The 21,523-nt window shown below is 34.8% G+C and overlaps 1 protein-coding gene across 5 annotated transcripts in view; it reads right to left on the bottom strand.

The window, feature by feature from the left end:
- Positions 1-21,523, bottom strand: part of Srrm234 (Serine-arginine repetitive matrix 2/3/4) — a 615,875-nt gene that overhangs the window by 175,419 nt on the left and 418,933 nt on the right. The window lies entirely within an intron of this gene.

The raw sequence follows: 21,523 nt of genomic DNA, 5'->3' as shown, positions 1-21,523 counted from the left end.
ACTTTCAGCTCCCATATCATGACATTCTGTGCAAACACATCAAAAAACATAGCCTAGCTCTATCCACTAATTAACAGAAACAGTAGGCTGAGCACCAGAATCAAACTACTTATATATAAACTGATGGTTTGTCCAATACTCATCTACGCTTCACCAGCCAGGAGTCATACCGCTAATACTAATATTCTTAAGTTACAACATGTGCAAAATAAATGTCTCAGAAGGATGTTGAACGCCCCATGGTTCGTATGAACTGTGAAACTTCATCGGGACACAAATGTCCCCTATATTAACACTTTCATGCGAACTATAGCAATCAAATTCTTCTCAAAAGCATCTGTGTACCCTAACAAACTGATCCAACTGGCTGCAGATTATGACGCAATGGATTATTTCAAACATAAAAGACCTAAAGCCATCCTAAACTTCAACACTGAGGACTAATCTTCAAGCCCACTCAGGGCGAGCAATTAGCTCATAAACTTTCTCTACTCACAGTTTCTCTTAAGATAGTGGGGAATATGAAAAGCTTTTGCTTCACCCCTTATGTCAGCAAAGTTGAAACATTAAGTTTGATTAAGTTTTTAATCACAAAACATGTTTAAGTAAGTATAATATTGAAAAAAAAAAGTCAGAATTTGTATTGCAAAAAGAATTAGTCCGAACAAAAATACAATATGTATTTTAATAGATATCTGATTATTTTAATTTCAACTTCACTAATGAGACTTTTGATTTTCCATCGTCTCAGCAAATTTTCTTAAATCTGGATTGTATGTTGTGCACTTTAATAGTAATTCGGCTTTCAAACTTTCATCAGTCAATTTGTTCCTATACTTGTTTCTAATATAATTCTTGGAAGAGAAAAATTGTTCGCAATTGTACATTGAACCAAAAAGAGTCAAAACCCCAAAAGCAAGTCACCTGGCATTTGAATAATTAGTTTGGAAAGAATTCAAACATTTAAATATAATTTCCTATGGCATTTCTTCCATCGTTTTCTCATTTTCTTCAGTTTGTGCTACCATTTCTTGAAGTTTTTGTAACCAGATGCTTTTATTCTGAATTTCCAGAAGTTCCATTTGTAGTTCTGTAATTGATATTCCGGGAAAAGCTTCAATATCTGTTAATTTTAACTTGCAATTTAATGGATGTAATATAAATTTCATCATCTCCTGATGGTTTTTTAAAATCCTGAAATATGCTTGGAATCTAAAATTACAGTAATCATTTCAGCGAATATTTTGCAATCAACTTTTTCTTGATTTAAATTCAATCTATAATTTTTTAGATTTTCAAAATATATAAATTTTTCTTCAGTAACATCTTCGAAAAACACTCTTAGTTTCTGTTCAAAGGTAAGGACTTCCTCTAGTAATTGTAAGGCTGTGTTTCCCTTCCCTTGCAACTTCAAATTTAGCTTATTAAAATGTTCTGTCATATCAAGCAAAAAACAAAAATTTTTTATCCATTCGGAATTACTGAGAAGTTCCACATGATTTACGTTATAATTTTTAGTGGTTAAGAAAACTATTACTTCTTTTAAGCACTGAAAAAACGTTTTAATGCTTTTCCTCTTGATAACTATCGTACAGATGTAAATGTCACTAAATCTTTATGTTGACTACCTAGTTCCTCTAAAAATGTTTCAAAAAGTTTGTGATTCAACGACGCCTGAAATCGGATGAAATTGATCATTGGCACAACAGCCATCACTCTTTATAGTTGTGATAATAATCCCAAAGAATTTGCAGCTAAAGCTTCTTGATGCAAAATGCAATGAAATGAAATAACTCCATGTGGAATATGAGTGGAGAATAATTTAACAAATCCCTTATTTTTCTCAATCATAGAAGGCGCGCCATTGATCGCAATGCATACTATATTATTAATATTTATATTTTTATTCTGTAAACTTGTTAGAAGGTTTTCTGAAATATCTTGTCCTTTAAGTGTTAGCAGATCAAGAAGTTCTTCTCGAATACCGGAAGATGCGATATATTTAACTATCATGCAGCATTGTGCCATATCGGAAATATCATTTGATTCATCAACCACAATAGATATAAAATCGGCAGAATTAATATCCATAATTTGTATATTTGAAACTTCTGCACAAATTGTTACAATCCGTTCCTTGACAGTCCTAGCCGAAAGAGGTAAATCTTTAATTTTTTTTTACGTATCTCGTCCTTATTTTTCATATCATTAAATAGAATTTCAGAGACATTATACATGCAATTTTTTAGAAATTTACCATCGGTAAAAGGTTTTCCCACTTTTGCTATTTCAAGGGATAACAAAAAACTTGCTTCATTAGTATTTGATGAAGATTTCGTCCAAGTTGACAAATTTCTTTGCTGAAGCAATGTTTTCCTTTGTAATTCTTCAATAGCTTGTTTTCTATTATCACCCTCAGGATATTTTTTACTGAAGTCTAAATGTTTTCCTCGAAAATGTCGTTCGACATTACTTAATTTGTTATTTTAAAGTCGTCCTTCAGCTGATACTACTGCATGTCCTTTGGCAATGCAGCAACACAAATGGAATAGCTTCAGGACTTGTAATGTTCCTTTCGATGGTCAGACTACTATTCTCACTCTTTTGATCCAAATATCTGTCTGCCTGAGTAAAGTGACAGAAATGATTTTTACTCGAATGAAATGCAATCCTTCATTACTAACTCTATCAAAAATTCTTGCTTAAAGTGGTACCAAGGACAGGAAGGAAAAAATACAATAAATAAATAAATAAAAATAAATAAATTAAGATTATTTCATTTCAATTAAGAATCTGGAATTCCTGCTTCAGTGGTCTGAAGCAGGAATTCCAGATTCATTCTCATTTAACTAACGCATACAACAAATGTAAAACAACCTTTAAAAATCCAAAATCTGACTTTAAAAGGACCAAATGCAGAACACTCACCACCTATGCAAATGGTAGACAAGCCCTCTCGTTCTCTGCAAAGACCATTAAGAGCAACTTCCACTGATCTGTGTTTCTATTCCCCCCACTCATCCAGATAGTACTGCTCAAACAATCCCTAAAAATAATGCTGATCTTCAGGAATCATTTCTCTTGTATTCCTGCAAAGATGACTCACTTTCTACAAGACCAGAAACAGTGCATCACATATATACCTTCTGTAATCTTTTGCCTAAAAGGTATCAGAAGAATCTTAAATAATTTAAATATCACAATGTTCTCTGCTGGACTCAGAAATTGTGCTCTAAAAACTAACACCATACCATCTATCTTTTCTACACACTTTTATACTCAGTTGATATCTATTCCAATACACGGATGCAAGCCTATTCACTCAATTCAAAAAAAGGAGATAAAATTCTGCCACAAAACCACTGACATGGGAATTTTTCATGGTAACAGCTGGATAACTGAGAAGAGCCCTCCTACTCCACACAGCCTTTTAAGGAAGGCAGAGAACCAATCAGGCTTTTGACCTAATGTCCAAACCTCACTTTCTTGTGATGCACTTTGTTAGCAGATATCTACCTGGATACTGAACAAATAAGAATGAGCTAGCAATTTGAGATTTAGCCAACCAAAGTGTATTTTTATTGGCTTAAACCAAAATGGAATGATGTACAAAATGATGGAATTTCATGTTGGTTGGGGGTTTGCTTGATTAAACTAAGACCTCATTGTTTTTGTAGCTAATAGCAAAAATCAGCTACTGGAAGAAATCATAACTTGATATCAACAGAGCTCATGACTGGGAGCATAAACTTAAGAAACTTCAATAGGAAAAAATGGAACTAGAAGAAAAATTGTATAAGTACCAGATCAACATAATTCCCAAACAAAGAAAAAAGCAGGTCAGATTTTTCTGAGCAAAAAATACAAGATGTTATATTTAAGCAATAACCAGCAGTGAAAAGAAGGAGTAGATATATTATTCAACATGAAATATAAGCAAAATCTTTCTGAATGGCAGGCAATATCAAGTAGACTGATGTAGGTAAATGTCAAAATAGGGAACTGGACAATGAGATGTACTGATAACTCACAGAAGGTTCTACAAAGGAAGAAGTGGAGGAATTTTTTTGAGGCATTAGAGAAGGCTGATGACACAGAGAAAAAGGAAATGATCTAAACAGCAGAGTTGGAAACGGATACTAGACATACAGAAATGTTTTGAGAGAATTTGGAGACAAGAGAAAAGCTAATAATAATGGTAAGCACCTGCTAGATTTTTGTTCAGGATTTGGACACTATTATTAACACTATGTTCCAATATAAAGATGCACACAAATCATATGAAGAGAAGATACAAGAAATAAGACAAGTTTCAATGACTATATTATTGTTAATAGTGATATCTTCATGCTGGTGAAGGACACAAGAGTATACAGAGGATCTGAAATTGGAAGTGAATACCATGTAGTTTTGAGCAGGATAAAATTGAATATCATACTGAAAACAAGTGTGTAAGAATGCTTTAAAATAAATCAAACTTGAAAAGCTTTCAGAGGTGATATGTAGACTGACAAACACAAATATTTAAAACAAGAGCAAAACCTTGGAAATGCAGTGGCAGACCCTAAAGAAATATGGAATGATTCAACTGGAGGCATGTGGTGAGGTTGTTTACCAGGACAGAAAAATCAGAAAGGAAAGGAAAAGAAGGAAGTGTATTAAAAGTTTCTGGAAAGCAGAGGAAAATATAAGAAATAAAACACTATATACAACTACCAAAGTAATGGGAAGACTTTGGTATAAGTCAGAGGCTATTGAAAAAGCTTAAAAATGGAGGAAAGAGTACTATAAAAGGAATCAGAGATGATAAAGATGATATAAAACCTGAAGTTAAAGATATTCTAGATGTCTGGAGTAATTACCTTGAAAGATTGTTAAATGAATCAAGCAGGTATATATTCTTTTTCATGTTGCTCCCACTCACGAAAGGTTATTTGCAAACTTACAGTACATTTTGTACTACAGATGGACTAAGGATTTTTTTTAAATTTTTATATTTTTTTTTGCATTTTTAATTTATTTTTACCTAGTCCAGAGACCAAACATGGAACTTTTTCAAGCCACTTTGGTTTTCAATAAGTGAGGTAGTAGTCTCACAACAGGCATGAAATTCATCTCCCTCCAACATATCAGTACTTGAAGTAGAACAGCCATCAAAAACTTGAAATGTGGAAAAGCAGCTGGAGTAGATGATACTTAACTAGAAATGCTCAAATATGGAGGTATAAAAGTTTTTCAGTGGCAACACTGCATAATTCAAAAGGCCTGGTCTGAGGATGGAATTCTGAGTGATTGGAACTGATAGTACTCATTTATAAAAAGGGAAATAAAACTGAATATGAGAATTACAGCAGAATTTCTCTACTTAGTGTTCCTGGTGAAATGACGAAGAAAAATTGTGAAAAAGAAGCATTGAGAAGAGAGGATGTTAAGATCCCATTTTCACTTTAAGAATTGGAGAAGTCATGGAATATAACAAGGCTCTGTATTCAAGGTTTGCAGATCTGAAAAATGCATATGACAAGGTGCCAAGAGCAAAGCTGTTCAAAATACTACAGTTTTAGGCTGTAAATGGAATATTATATCAAGTAATACTTAACGTCTATATTTGAGTTACAAGTCAGCAGTTAGAATTGAAGATAAAGAAAGATAGTTTGAAGGTATGAGACATGGGTATACATTATCTCCACTGTTATTCATCATCCATAAATGGGTCACATTATAAATGAAAGTGGTATTAAACCTGATATCAAAATTGGACATGTTAGCTCTTTAATTTATGCAGATGATGTAATACTCTTAAATAAAACTGGTACAGGTATACAGAATTCCCAGACTTAACAGAATAACTACTGAAATACATTTGGTATGAAAAAAAAAAGGCAATAAAAAGAGAAAAGACAATGAAAATAGGCAGAAACACTTAAAGCATAATCTGCATCCTGAACGGGGAATCTACAGAGCCAGTAAAACATTTCAACAATTTAGATTCAATTTTTAGTTAAGATTGGCATATTAAATATGAAAATAGCAAGCAACAGAATTAACAATATAACACAGGAATTTATTTGTTATTTGTTACATTAAATAAAACACACCAACTAATTTCACTACTTAAAATAGAACTAGTGGCTTCTTCAGGGTTAAACAAATTAAAACAAATATAAATACATGGATCACGAAGTTGATGAAATGCTGAAAAACCACTATTACAGTGCAAATAGGTAAATTCATGCTAGACAATAAATGCAAAAACTCGAGGCATGCATTAGCTGTCTGCAGTTAATGATAAAAGGTGATTGCTGGCAAAGCTGAAATCTCTATAGTGTTAAAAGATTTAATGAGAGATTTCCATATGGCACTTAGCATCAGTCCTTGATTTCTATTCAGTGATCTGTGCAAATGGATGACTACAACAAATTCTGTCAGAAGTATGGAATAAAAGTACTTTTCTATATGAGGCATGGTTGAAAGGTTTCAGTGAACTTCATGGCCAGTATTAAAAAGTATGCTAAGCCAAACCAGATCTTTTTTTTTTTTTTTTTTTTTTTTTTTTAATGGTTAACATCTGCAACATGTTCTTTCTATCTAACCTTAAATCCATGGCTTTTCTATCCTATGTAAGCTAAACCACAGGAGTATGCAATTCTACATACTCCTGGGTATATGTAGAAAGGTATGTTTTAGGAAACTCCAGAAAACTATGAACAGTTTGAATTGGTTTAACAGTTACTGCGATGGTGTGATCTCTGAAAGGAGATGCCATTTTAATTGATAGACTTCCAATATATGGTATTGTGATGGAGTCTTTGTATTGGATATTCTGGTTGGGGAGCTATAGGGTTTGAAAATAAAATCTTATCAACTGTTTTCTTGGAATAGCCATTGAGGAAAAAAATTAAAAAATTCGAAGTAATATAAAAATCAGACTCTCTAAAAAATTAGACAGTCTGTAGTTCTGTTTTGAGTTTGGACATCATTGTTGTTCTATTGAAAGTTTTTTCACTTGGTTATACTTTAAATTAAAGATTCCAAGAAATTATATTCTTTGATTTTATCCTTTATTCAAGTGTAAGCAAACAACGTTTACAATCGGTACACAATAAATAACGGAAAAAACTCACGTAGAAAGATTATTTATTAGTATAATTTTCGCCTGTGTCACAGGCATCCTCAGTACATCAAGCTCAAATTGTGACACACAGGCGAAAATTATACTAATAAATAATCTTTCTACGTGAGTTTTTCCCGTTATTTATTGTGTACCGATATGTCTACTCACAGTTTACTTCTTTTAAAACTTAATGTTTACAATGTTTATTTGCTAATGACTTAAAATGAACTGCCTTAGTATCCGATATAAAAGTATTCCAGTTCTGAAGATACTTCATGCACAAACATTGTTTGCACACTTGGATAAATGATTAAACCAAGAATATAATTTCTTGGCATCTTTAATTTAAAGTATAACCAAATGAAAAAACTTTCAACATCTATCTCTAATCCAAAGTATTATATATGTCCCAAAATTCACGGAAGATTTAAATTTAGTGCCATTTGTGCGGTAAAGTGTTGCCAATGAGAAAAAAAAAGACAGTGCGACAGCTGACAGTTCAGGGTTATTAAAAATGCAGCGCTACACGAAAGAATAACGCATTTTCATTGTTGAGCAATATTTTAAAAATAATGAAAGTTTGGCAGCTACAGTTCACAATTTTCGTACAAAATATGGTCGGAATAGTGATTTAACTTCATGAACTGTGAAAAGATTAATTAAAAAATTCAAGGAAACTGGATCAATTAGTGATCTTATACACTTTGGCCGTCCTTCAACAAGTCGTTCAACAGAAAACATCGAAGCAGTTCGTGAGAGTGTTGCTGAGAGTCCAGGAACATCACTTCGACACTGTGGTCTTGAATTGGGCATTTCGAGAAGCTCTCTACAGCGTATTCTCACAAAAGATTTGCATCTTTATGCTTACAAAGCTCAATTGACTCAAGAACTGAAGTCTACTGACCACACACAGCGAAGAGAGTTCATTGAATGGTTTATGGAACAACAACAAGTGGATGCTTATTATTCGAACAAAATCATCTTCAGCAATGAGGCTCATTTTCATCTTGATGGCTTCGTTAATCGACAAAATTGTCGCATTTGGGGTTCAGAAAATCCACGAGTGATTGTTGAGAAACAAATGCATCCACAACGTGTCACTGTTTGGTGCGGATTTTGGGCGAGGCATCATCATCGGTCGATTCTTCTTCGAAAATGCGGCTGGTAAGGCAATAAGTTAATGGTGCTCGCGATAGCGAGCACCATAATCAGTTTTCTGTGCCTAAATTGCAAGATATGGATGTGGACGACATGTGGTTTCAACAAGACGGTGCCACATGCCATACAGCCCGAGAAACAATTCAATTACTGCATGAATCATTTCCTGGTCGTGTAATTTCCCATTTTGGTGATCAGAATTGGCCTCCCAGATCATGTGACTTAATGCCGTTGGACTTTTTTCTTTGTGGTTTTTTTGAAATCTAAGGTTTATGCCAACAAGCCCACGACCACCCACGCCTTGAAGGAGGAAACTGAGCCCTGTATCAATGAAATTCAGCCACATTTATGCAAAACAGTCATGGAAAATTTCGACAAAAGAGTGCGTATGTGCCAGCAAAGCCGTGGAGGCCATTTACCCGATATGCTATTCCATGCATAACCCTATACTGTATACTTTATGAATCAATAAGAAATTATAATTTTTAATTAAAAACCTGTGTTTTCTATCAAAATTACTTCTTGTGTGAATTTTGGGACACCCTGTAGTAAGGTGTGACACTTTTTGACTACATGTATATGTAAAAAATATGAATTTTGCATTACTTCAAACTTAGTATCTTTTCTGGGTCTGGTTCCTACTGATAAGACCTTAATAAAGGTCGAAATTGGTCTGGGAGTGGCCCTTCCCATAATGCACAGCATTATATATGTCTGTAAGGATGTGTATTTTGCATTATGGGATACTAAGGCAATTAATGTGAAGTCATTAGCTTCTATATACAAGTAGCCTAGCCCTGAAGATACTTCACGTGTAAACATTGTCAAACTTGGATAAAGGGATTAAAGCCAGTGGGAGCAAACAATGTTTCGCATGAATGCATCTCTAATTTAAAATTGCTCTATTCTTTATGGAATGGATTATGACTAAATTTATGAGAAAGATGGTGAAGGAATGATGCATGCAGATAACATCCTGAATGTTAAGGTTTATGATATACTTCAAGAGTAACACCATTTCAAGCTTTTTCATGATGAGAACATCAAGGAAAGTCTTTTTCAAGCTCTAATGTAAAGTTGGTTGCTTTATGGTGCAAGATTGGTTGTGGGCATACCACACCAGAAAATGATTATAATGGTATACATGTTATAAAGGTAGTAAAAATATGACCAATGGATATAGATAAAACAACGGATAGAACGTACATAAATGTATTTCTTAAAAAAAAAAGAGCTCAGAAAAAAGTATATAAAAATGGATAAGAAGCATGTGCAAAACATTCCATGAAAAAAAGTTAAAAAGTTCATAAAACATAAATAAAAAAAAAACAAGAAGGTATTCAAAGGATATATATATATATATATATATATATATATATATATATATATGAGAAACAAGACTATAAATAATAACAACATAAACAATCTATATATGGTGAAATATACTGTCTGTAAAAATTTAAATACAAAGGAAATCTCTGTTGAATCTGATAAAATCTGCATACAGTATGCAGATTAGTGTATACAGATTAGAAAGGGTGGTAACCACATAAAAGAGTGTATACAGATTAGAAAGATTGAGAAAACAGCTAGAATAATAATTGCATTCATTCATGAAATGGGAGCAGTCAATTAAAATAAGACTAACGGTGAGTCAACTGAGTGAGGTGACTATGACCTATGCAAAGTTGAGCAAGTACAACTTCCTCTGTTCAAATTTCACAGACTAGACTACCATAATTTCATTTTTGGCTCAATTTGGAAGAGCTTAGTATTAATCTCTCTCTATTCCAAGAAGATTGCCACTGGGATAGAAGTTCATGTCTGACAATTTGTCAATAACCAGTGTATATGGTACAGGCATATGCTGGATGAATGAGAAACGAGCTGACCTAGCTGCAGCCTCATTTTCAGTGGTCCCAACATAACTTGGGATCAAACAGAAGTGTACATCTGAGTGTGGCTTCCATAATTGAAAGGGAAGGTGTTGGATTCGAGACAGCACTGAGTTTTTTTGTCTTGACTATTTATTGCCTGAAGAGAACTTTGTGAGTCTGAATATATTATGCACTTTTGGTAGCAATGCAATCTGATGTAGTTTAGTGCAAGCTCTATTGCAAACAGCTCAGCTGCATAAAGTTTTTAAACATCAGTGGGATTTGTGCAGATATAAAACTGTCTGTAAAACAGCAGAAAATCCCACTAAGTCCTCCAATTTTCAACTGTATGAGTAGATAGGCAAAAAAAAAAAAAAAAAAAAAAAAAATCAGAGTATTCAATTCTATGAGCTTCAAAGTACGGTGGTGGATGATAGGAGGGGTGGAAAAATTTGTTAGCCCTCCTCAAAAAAAAAAACTGCATGCTGGTATGTGAGGCTACTGAAGTGGAAGTGTGTTTGTTGGCATCTCAGCCATGTTGTCTACCACTATCTCCAGAGATAGTGGTAGAGCCTGTAGGAGATCTTTTATCTGCAAACCAAAGGTTTTTTTTATGGCAGTCTGTTGAGTGTTGTACAGATTCTCCCATTATGAATGAAAAATAACTGGGTACGTGGGGGTAGTGTAAGGATTTTATTTTCATTGCACATAACAGAGACAGTTCTTCATGTCAAAGAAACCAAAGGGTGCTTCATTTGCTTCGGAGTACAGACTAGGAATTGGTAAGTGCAAAATGCTCCAGTTGCAATTCTGTTGACTATGGTAAATGAGGGTCTAGCCACTGCAGTATACTCTTCCTAGCAGAAAGACTTGGGACCCATAATGAAGTTTTGATCTCATCAATACCCTGTATAAATGTACAGGAAGTTTCCCGTCTTTCACTCCAAAAGGTGGAAGATGGGGAACATAGAATGTTCATTGCTTTATGGCACTTTCTTGTAGCTGACGTATGTGAGAGAGGAAACTGAATTTGCTGTCAAATATGAGTCCCAAGAACTTGGTCTCTGGTGCAACTGGGATTAATGATTGTTCTAGTTGGAGTTCTGGGTCAGGATGAAGACCACATCTGTAGCAAAAGTGGACACAAAATTTTTACCTGCACTGTGAAAATATGAAACCATTTGCAAGTGCCCATTTTGAGAGATGGTTAGCTGCTGCAGCTGTCTTTCTATGACAGAAGATGATAGTCATCCACATATAGGACATTACTTACTGTGGGAGGAAACTGTTCTGCTATCAAGTTGACCTTGATTGCAAAAAGTGTGACACTAAAATGGAACTTTGTGGGACTTCCTTCTCTTGGTTATAGGCTAAGCAGAAAGCAGTTTCTACTTGGACATGGAAGACTTGGTCACATAAGAAAACCATAATTATGTAAGTCGTCTGATATTACAAATCCCCAAGCAGTGTCATATGCTTCTTCCATATGAAAGAGGACTGATAGTAGATGCTTGCAGTTTAGGAAGACATCTCTAATAGATGCCTCCAGCCATACTAAATGATCACTAGTAGAATGATATCTTCAGAAGTGGGATTGTGTTCTAAAAAAAAAAAAAAAAAAGGTTGTTTCTCTCCAGAAACCATAAAAGATGAAGTTAACCATTTTTCCACAATCTTGGAAAAATTCTGTTGTAAAGATGCACCAGTTGATCCATGGGTGTTGGTAACAGATGCTTACCATTTTATAATGGATATTGTCTAGTCCAGCAGAATTCAAGCAAAGCAACTTTCATTTCTTCTTAATGAATGGCTTGTTGTTATATTCTTCAATACTATTCTTTTTTTTTTTTTTTTTATGTGGTTACCACCCATGACAGGTTATTACCAAACCTGTGGTACATTTGTACTGTGGGTGGGCTAAGGATTTTTATTTTTGTCAATTTTATATATTTAAATGGTAGAGAAATCCTGCTCTAGAAACTAAACATTAAACTTTCACAGCCACTTCAGGCCTCCAATAAGTGGGATGGTGGTCTTACACTGGGCAATGAAATTCATCTTCCACCTAAAGACAATCACAAACATCCATGCCCTCAGCGGAATTCTAACCCATAACCTATTGATTGGAGAGAGGGTATGCTAATCACTCAGTCCAGCAATAAAAGAGCCACTGGGTGGAAATAAATTCGAAGTAAAATGGATTTCTTGTTTTTCTACTTTGCCTTTTTGGGCAAGGAACTTGGGGAATAAGATGATGTTACTAATGTTTTGCAAAAATCTCCCAAAATATGTGTTGGCAATCACTACTGGATCAGCAACTGTGCAACCATTGTGTTCAAGGATAGAGTCAAGTGGTGGTATATCTAACCTCTATTTGGGAATTTGGTCCCAGACTTCTTTAATGTTGGCTGTCCTTCTTATGATGAATATAGATTGGATCAAGGATAACTTCTGACTCTGATTCCAGATGTGTCTTTCTTGAGCTTGGTCACATTTGAAAGCAATGATGTTTGTTATAGTAGGGTATCTTCGAAAAATACCCCAATCGTTTTCTTCCGAGCTTCTTTCACTGCTGTGCGATTGTCATTCTACTACAACTAAGAGAAACATGGAAAACGACTGGATGTTTTTGGAATTGCAGTTGGGTAGCTTGTTTCACTCTGTTACATAATTCACTACATCATTAATGGAAATAGAGCTGACTGTTGAATCTAAAAATAGGGTGAACCTGTCAGCTTGCTCAAAATTTTCATTGTGATATCCATGATGGAATGCATGGTTGCCCATGCAGGAAGGGGTTTCCTGGATATCACAGGAAAGGGAGGGTGAATGATAGTTAAATCCATGGCAGCGAATGTTTGGGTAGGCATATGGAAGAAAGTGTTGCTTCCTGTATTTAGGATGGAGAGATTATTATTGTCGAGCATATATCCTCAACAACTCTTCCTCTAATGTATGTTGGAGTACTATCCCACAAGAGTGTTGTATCCATTTAAATACCTACCCCATTAAAAGTAGGAGGGAGTAACTGCAAGATGACACCATGAAGGTCATCTTGAGAGATATCTGTTTCAAGAGGAAGGTAGCACAGCATACTGCTGAAACGGGATGCCAGAGCCCACAAAAATGGTAACTCCTCCATGAGCAGATCCATCCACTGTCTGGGGATGGACCTGTCCTTAGTCTGACTTATGGCAGTATTTTGTAATTTTGGGTCACTTCTCGGCTTTAGTTATGTTTCATGCAGACAGAAAAATATTGGTTTGTACTTCTAAAAAAGCCTTGATATCATTGATGTTTTGAGAAATTCTATGAAATGGAATTTTCATGGATTTTGAAAGGAATGTTTTCATTATTTCTTTTGGTGGTATCATCTCACATCCTGTGTTGAGTAGTTTTGATTTCATTAGCCTCAGATTTTTTTTTATATTTTTTTGAGAATTAAGGATGACCAGTATCCATCATTTCTTCTTCATCAGGAAAAATATCCAACCAATGTCATATTGTATCTTCAAGGTTGCTACACATGAATTATTTCATCTTTTTCAAGAAGGATGAAGTTATCCATGCCTCCTGAAGATGGTTCATCTATTAGAGGGTTTCAAGGCATGTCTTTCACGTTCTGTGGTGCACATTCCAATATATTTTTATTAGTGAAGTGCCAATTCAAAGGAGATGGCAAGCAGATCATATCATTCAAGGATGTTATAATTGCAAGAGTGGGACAGACATATGGATTTGGGTCCCAACTGATTCACTTATTTTACTGCAGCATAAGAGGATTTACCAGATTATGCTGCCGCTTTTTGTTGTATACTGCCTCTTTGTCTCCTGATTGTAGTTTTTTTTTTTTTTTTTTTATCTCCTTCTGATCTTCCACCTTTAGCATGCTCAGGAGTATGATGGGTTGTCTCCATCACAGTTAAAGCATTTTGGTGTTTTGCAATTACTGGCCTGGCTGGCTGAGTGGTTAAGCCTATCCACCCTCCAACCAAGAGATTGCAGGTTCGAACCCTGCCATGGGTATGGATGTTCGTGATTGTCTGTGAAAATAATAATGGTTGTGATGGACAGTAGATGCCGTTGGTGTAGATGACGTGGTTCGCTGTAGTTGGTGGATTGAGTGGTGGAGACGGAGAGTTGTAGAGTAGGTGTCCTCCTTCGATGAGTCTTTGGACTCCTTGGAGGTGTCATGTAACAATAATAATTACTGTATTTTTCGATAGATAACGCTCACCTATACGTATAATGCGCACCCCCCAACATTTTCATCACTCCTTTTGATGTATAGATAATGAGCATGCACCAACTAGCAGTAGAGTTAGGAAGTACAGACAGAGGATGGAGGAATTCTTTAAAAGCACGGGCGTTGCTAGTAATCGTTCTCTTGTAACTAGTTGTATTGTTATTAGATCTGAATTACCCATGGAAGACAGAAGTACTTCTCAGAGAAAATCCTATACAGCACAGTTCAAGCTTGAAGTGGTAGAAGTAGCAAAGGAAAAAGTGAATCGTGAAGCTGGTAGATTGTTCAGTGTTGGAGAAAGTAAGGTTCGTGAATGGCAAAAGGCTGAAACAGTCCTGAAATGTTTACATATGAGGAAACGTACTATGAGGTTTAGAAGGTGCTTGTGGCCAACCATAGAAAAAAAAAAATTGTTTGATTGGGTTGTTAGTGAAAGAGCTAAAGGTAGGAGAATATCTACTGTCTGTGTGTTGCATTTTTCAACCCAAAATCTTTGTTAGTGTTGGATTTGTGTAGGGCACACACGACAGCAGAAGTTAAAACAATTGTAAGTATTCCAAATTGGCCATCATTCCAGGTGGTTCAACAAAAAAACTCCAACCCCTTGATCTTGCAGTAAATAAACCACTCAAAGACAATTTGCAGGCTAAGTGGGAAGACTGGATGATGAATGGCATCCATGAATATAACAAAACAGGGCAGATGAAATGAACTCATATATAGTTATGTGGATTGTAAAAAGTTGGGCTGCTGTAAGTGAAAACTGTGATAGAAATGGTTTCATTGAAGCACAAAAGAATGCAGTGGTGTCTGGTGACAATGATTATGAAGCTGAAGGAATACCAAATGAAATTTTTAAAGCAATTGATTCTTTCAATATTGAGTCTGATGAAGAATTTTTTGGATTTGAATAGTGTAATGTTCAATAAATATTAAGTAATACTTCTACCTTAGTTTTGTTATTACATTTGATTTACCTCTCATACCTTTCAAACATATACCGCACATGTTAATTTTTAACGAATTTAGACTTTTTTGTATAGATAATGCGCACGTTATCTATTGAAAAATACGGTAGTCTTCATTCTCATGATCTTTACTGCAACATTCGGCACAGATAGCAGAGCCACAATGGGCAATTTGAGAATGTACTTCTTCGGAAATAGGTTTGATGGAAACAGTATGTAGAGAATTTGTACAAGAAAGATATTAATAGTGAAAGAGAATTTTTAATGAGAGAGATTGAAACAACAATATTCATCCCAATTCCAAAAAAATCAAATCTCAGAGCATTCTAGAACCATCACTTTAATTTTCCATGCAAGTAAAGCGATGATGAAGGTGATCCAACAAAGGCTGGAGCTATGAATAGAGAAATGCCACAAGAACAGGCAGGCTTTAGGAGAGGTAGGGGAACTAGAGAATGGATAGAAAACATGAGATGGGTTATGGAAAGAACAAGGGAAGTTCAAATGGAAGTATTCATCTGCTTGATTAATCATAAGACAGCTTTTGATTGTGTGGATTACAACAGACTGTGGATTGTAATGAGATCAATAAAAATACTTGAGCATCTAATTCTCCTGATAAGAGAGCTGTATCACAACCAAGAAGCTATAGGAAAAATAGTCTTTGGAGAAAGGGGTTTGGCAGGGTTGTATATGATTGCCTATCTATTTAATATTTGTAGTGAATATATTATAAGAATGGCCAACTTAGACAAAGATCCAGCTGGAATTAAGATTAGTGGTAGAAAAATAATTTAAGCTATGCAGATGGTACAACCCTCACAGCAGAAACTAAGGACGATTTGGAGTAGATGATTCTGTTGGTTAAGAAGGAAAGCAAAACAAGCCAGGCTTAATTTAAACATCAGCAAAGCAAATGATCCAGAAATTTAGATGAATTTATGATAGAGGCATAAAATAGAGATTGCTGAGAGTTATGATTTACTAGGGTCCAGAATAAGAAATGATGGTAAATGTGAAGATGAAATTAAAAAGATAGTCATGGGGGGGGGGGGGGGAGGATAGCTATGTTAAACCTGAATACATTAGTATGGATGCAAAAGCTGGATTATTAAGAAGAAAGACAAAGCGAGCTGATTAATTTTGAATTACAGGCATAGAGGACACTATTAAGAATCCAAAGGACTGTAAGAATGACTAATAAGGCAGTTTTAGACAGTATAAAAAACAGAATGCTTCTTAAAATCTTGTAGGCAAGATTGCTAAACAGAAGTTAATGTACTTTGGACATAACATGCGAGCAGATTTATCATTGGAAAAGGCAGTTAAGTTGGGGAAGATTGAAGGCATGAGATGGAGAGGATGACTGCAAAAGAATGGATGGATGATATAAAGGAACTTACCAACTTGAATGTACAACTGCTGAAAAAAAAGATAAGAGGCTGGAGATAGGATGGGATGGAGAGCCTTTGTTCACAAGATCACCAAGAGTTGAAAATGACTCGGTGGCTCATAACAACAACAAAAGCGTTCAGGATACAGAGTCTTACTTGGCAGATGAGATAATATGCCTGCTTTGACAGATGTTGATAGTTTTGATTTGAAGATAAGGATGATGTTTCTGGTGGGAACCAGATGCCAATCTCTACATATAAAGATTCTTCTTATGGCTGTCACTCCTTCGGCTTTGAATTCCATCACAAACATCAAGGTGGATCCATTCTGATATTACACCCCTAGAAAAGTTTAAAGCTTGCATGTTGCATGGAGAAATTTTTCTGATTATGCTGCTGTGGATGCTTCAATATCTCCTAAATGCAGTTTCTTAATTTTTTAGAGTTCCTGCCAACCATTCTGGATGAAAAAGAGTAACATTTTTGAGTTGAGTGTATGATTAAGAACAGTGGTGTATTTGTTGCAGCTTCTGATGTATTTGGCTTGAAGGTACTGAAAAACAAGAAGATGAAGTGTTCATTCACAGGAGGAGTTGGATTCAGTGCCAGAGCTCCCACTGGCAAGCAATGACTACACTCAGGAATGGAATGCCAGGGATACCTCAGATGCTATATGAGCACCACAGCAAGCCTTTGCCCTGTCCCCAGACTATGGGGAAAGGAAACTTACTGCAACAACCTTGACCCTTGCAGGCAAACCCACTAGCTGACCGATACTGGCAAAATCATCTAGGACTGCCCACCTTGTTGAAGCAGAGACCAAGGTAGTGTAACACATCAGGATCCCCCTTTCTAGATGTACACGAGTCACACCATATGGCAAACACATCAGCAAGGCACCGGGTGTCAGCAATGGTAGTCTTGAAGACAGGGCAGTACAAAAGACTCAAGAGAAGAGAGCAAAGAATATGGGAAGAAAGGCATAGACTAAGAATGAAAAGGGCCAGTATCATCATTGGGAAGTCCCCTACTCTAAGAACAGGAACCTCACATGGAAAAGAAAAGCTAAGGGAATGTAGGAATTATTGCAGACTTGGGAGGCCATGTTTTGAAAGTCTTCTCAAACTCTATGAAAATGTCAGCTGATGGAGGAGAGTGGAGGCTGCCCATAGCAAGTCCAAACTTTTGTTTATTAAAAGTATTGCTTTCCTGAAAAACATGGCATCCCAAGCCTGCAATATCAACATTTTCTTCATTCTCTTAACACTAAAAAAAAAGAAAAAAAAAGAGAGAGTCTGGAGTTCTGTGTTGAGTCGGACATCATTTTGTATAATAGAAACTGCTCTATTCGCTGGGGTGTAGATTATGCCTAATTTTTGAGAAGGATGGTAAAAGGATGAGGCATTAAGATAAAGTTTCAAATGTAAAGATTTTCAATACACTTCAAGAATAACACCCTTCAAGCTTTTTAGTGACAAGAACATCAAGGAAAGGAAGTTCTATATATATTATTTTTCAAATTTACAACAGAACTTCAAAAAAATGGAAAACTTCCTTTCTTTGATGTTCTCATCACTAAAAACTTGAAAGGTGTTACTTTTGAGGAGTATTGTAAATCTTCAAATTCGGGATGTTATCTTCATGCCACATCCATTTACCATCCTTCTCAAAAATTAGGCATAATGCACACCTCAAAGAATAGAGCAGTTTCTATTATACAAAATGATGACCGACTCACGACTCTGTAATTTTTTTTTTGTTCTTGATGGCTATTCCAAGAAAACAGTTGATAGAATTTTATTTTCAAACCCTACCACTCCCAATAACCAGAATATCCAACACAATCACAATACCATATATTGGAAGTCTATCAATGATCACTTTTCGCAGATCACATCAGAGTAACTTTAAATCAATTCAAACTGTTCATAGCTTCCTGGGGTTTCCTAAAGCACATTTTTTTACAAATACCCAGAAGTATATAGAATTCTATGCCTGCATAGTTTAGCCTACATAGGACAGATAAGCCATGAATTCGAGGTTAGAAAGAAAGAAAGATATGTTGCAAATGTTGACTACAAAAGAAAAGACAGATCTGGTTTGACCAACCACACTTTTAATACTGACCATGTAGTTCATCTGAACCTTTCAACCATATAGAAAAGAACCTTTAATCCAGACTTCTGACAGAATTTGTTATACCCACATTTATTTGCACATGTTATTGAGAAAAACCAAGGACTGACACTAAGTAACACATGTGGAAATATCTCATTACATTTTTTTTTAAGATCAGAGATTTCACCTTTTGCCAACAATAACTTTCTATCACTAACTGCAGGCAGTAAATGCATACTAAGAGTTTTTATGTTTATTGAGTAACATGAATTTACCTATTTTGTACTAATGGTTTTTCAACTTTGTCATCCATATATTTATATAAATATATGGATATATATATATACTGCTGCGAAAGAAATCACAGACACTATAGTGGTAGGAACAAACAACCATGGTACCCACCTTAATAAGATGTAGGATCTCCTTTCGCTGCGATGAGTGCAGCAATCCTATTGGGCATACTTTCCTCAAGTGTACAATAGCAATTAATGGGAATTTTGGATCATTTTTCCTGTATGCATGTAATGAGGTCCTGATTTTTTTTTTTTTAAATATATACTTAATATTTATGCACTCATATCCCAATAGAGTTTTATCCTACCTACTTGACTGCATGTTTACAAAGATTCTATTGTAATGCAGCTGAACAATGACAGAAATTTCTATTCAAATTTTTATTGGCATTGTTCACCTCATGCTGATGTTGTTTTATAATATAGAAAATGAAATATTTGTGATTAATAAATAATATTTTATGCTACTATGGCATATGCGTTTTTTACAAATATTAAAATTCCACAGGTGTCTTTAGTCAAGATTTTATTCTTTATCAAGAGGGTTTACAGCAAAGAGCAATATGCTAGGAATATTGCATTTACAGCAAGGTAAGACACATGCAATGATCTATTTTTAAATAAACAAGTATTTACACTTTGGGGCTGGTTGACACTCGTGATATTTCAGAGAATTAAAGTAACTATTTTTTAAATCACTAGGTGCACATAAAATTGACCTGAAAGCTAACTATTCTCTTGTTCTTAATCAGTTACACGTGCTACAAGAGATTTAGCTCTAAAAATCATTAAAACAATGGAAGATGATCTTTCAAATGCATTACAATCTGCCTTATTAAATGTAGTTATCAATGCATCAACAATTCCAGTGTGAAAGTCTTTGAAAAAAGTAACATCAGTCTTAATAGCAAATATTTAGCATAAACGAAATGCTCTTAGAAAAAAGACTAAACTTCCCAGACAAATGGGTGGCTATTTTATCTGCTCATTAACTGAAAATGAACTGAATGTTCTATCATTGGGCCAAAAGTTTGAATTTCTCCTAAATGAGTTCCCTTTGTAGACTTTCTATATAACATAGGAATATTGGATATCTTTCCAGCAATTGGGCTAAGAAAACTGTTTCAAAGTAGATAAGTTAGTTATGACCTAGGCTCCTGAAGTGAATATTCCACCTTTAAAGGTGAAAACACTAATCTTGATGAAACACAACAGCAACACTATCATCATGAAAGCTGACCAAAGCAACATGACTTTTGGACTGTAAAGCTTATGATCCAAAAATGAATTTTCTTTTTCAGAACTGAAATATGTATTCTAGGATTAGTATGGATCCTATCAAAAGTCAGCTAATTTAACTCAACCATTTATTAGATGGTTTAAGTCCACCAATCAAACAACTATATAATAATAATAATAATAATAATAAAAAGTCATGTGAGGCCTCCTAGAATCATTACATAAAAATAATTGTTATCTTAGACCTATTGTTGATTTCATAGGCAACCTATAAAATTTCTAAATTATGTCTGCCATTCTCCATCCTCTAATTGGTCATTCTCCTTCTATGATTTAAAAAAAAAATGTACAGAATTAGCCTCAAAAATAAAAGATATAGAATTTGAATCTTCAGACGTTATGGTGAGTATCAACATTTTTAATATATATATGTATATATATATATATATATATATTTGGAACCTTGAAGAACTCTTGATATAATCTTAACTATTGATCCTAAATCATCTCTCTGGATATGCTATGTAGATAATGATTTTGCTATTCAGGAATGCACTGAATTGGAATTCCTTTCCCTTTCTTCATAAAATTAATAACTTGCATCCTTGAATCAAATTTAAAGAATCATCAAGAGGAATTTCTTTTTTTTTTTTTACAAATCAAACCAGAATCTGATAGATCGCTTTCAAATTCTATCTATCATAAACCAACTGTTATGGGTAGCTGCTATTCTAATGCTCTCATCACTTCACATTCCTGTGGAATGTGATGTGAGAAATGGGAATACCTGAGCAACTAATTCTCTCGATTAAAGAGCTGTATGACAGCCAAGAAGCCTCAGTAAAAACAGTCTTCTGACAAACAGTGTTTTAGTGGAAAAAGGGGTGCAGCAGGGTTGTATATTATAACTCTATCTTTTTAATATTTATAATGAATATATTATGACAATAGCTGACTTAGACAAAGACCCAACAGGAATTAATTATGATTGGTGGCAGAAAAATAATTTAAGATATGCAGATGACATAACTCTCATAGCAGAAACTAAGGAAGATCTGAAGTAGATGATTCTTCTGGTTAAGAAGGAAAGCAAAAAAGCTGGACTTAATTTAA

This window comes from Typopeltis vanoorti, chromosome 4 (assembly GCF_054136105.1).
Source record: "Typopeltis vanoorti isolate ZY-2024b chromosome 4, IOZ_Tvanoo_1.0, whole genome shotgun sequence".
Lineage (NCBI taxonomy): Eukaryota > Metazoa > Arthropoda > Arachnida > Uropygi > Thelyphonidae > Typopeltis > Typopeltis vanoorti.
This window is presented reverse-complemented; position numbering and strand designations above follow the sequence as displayed.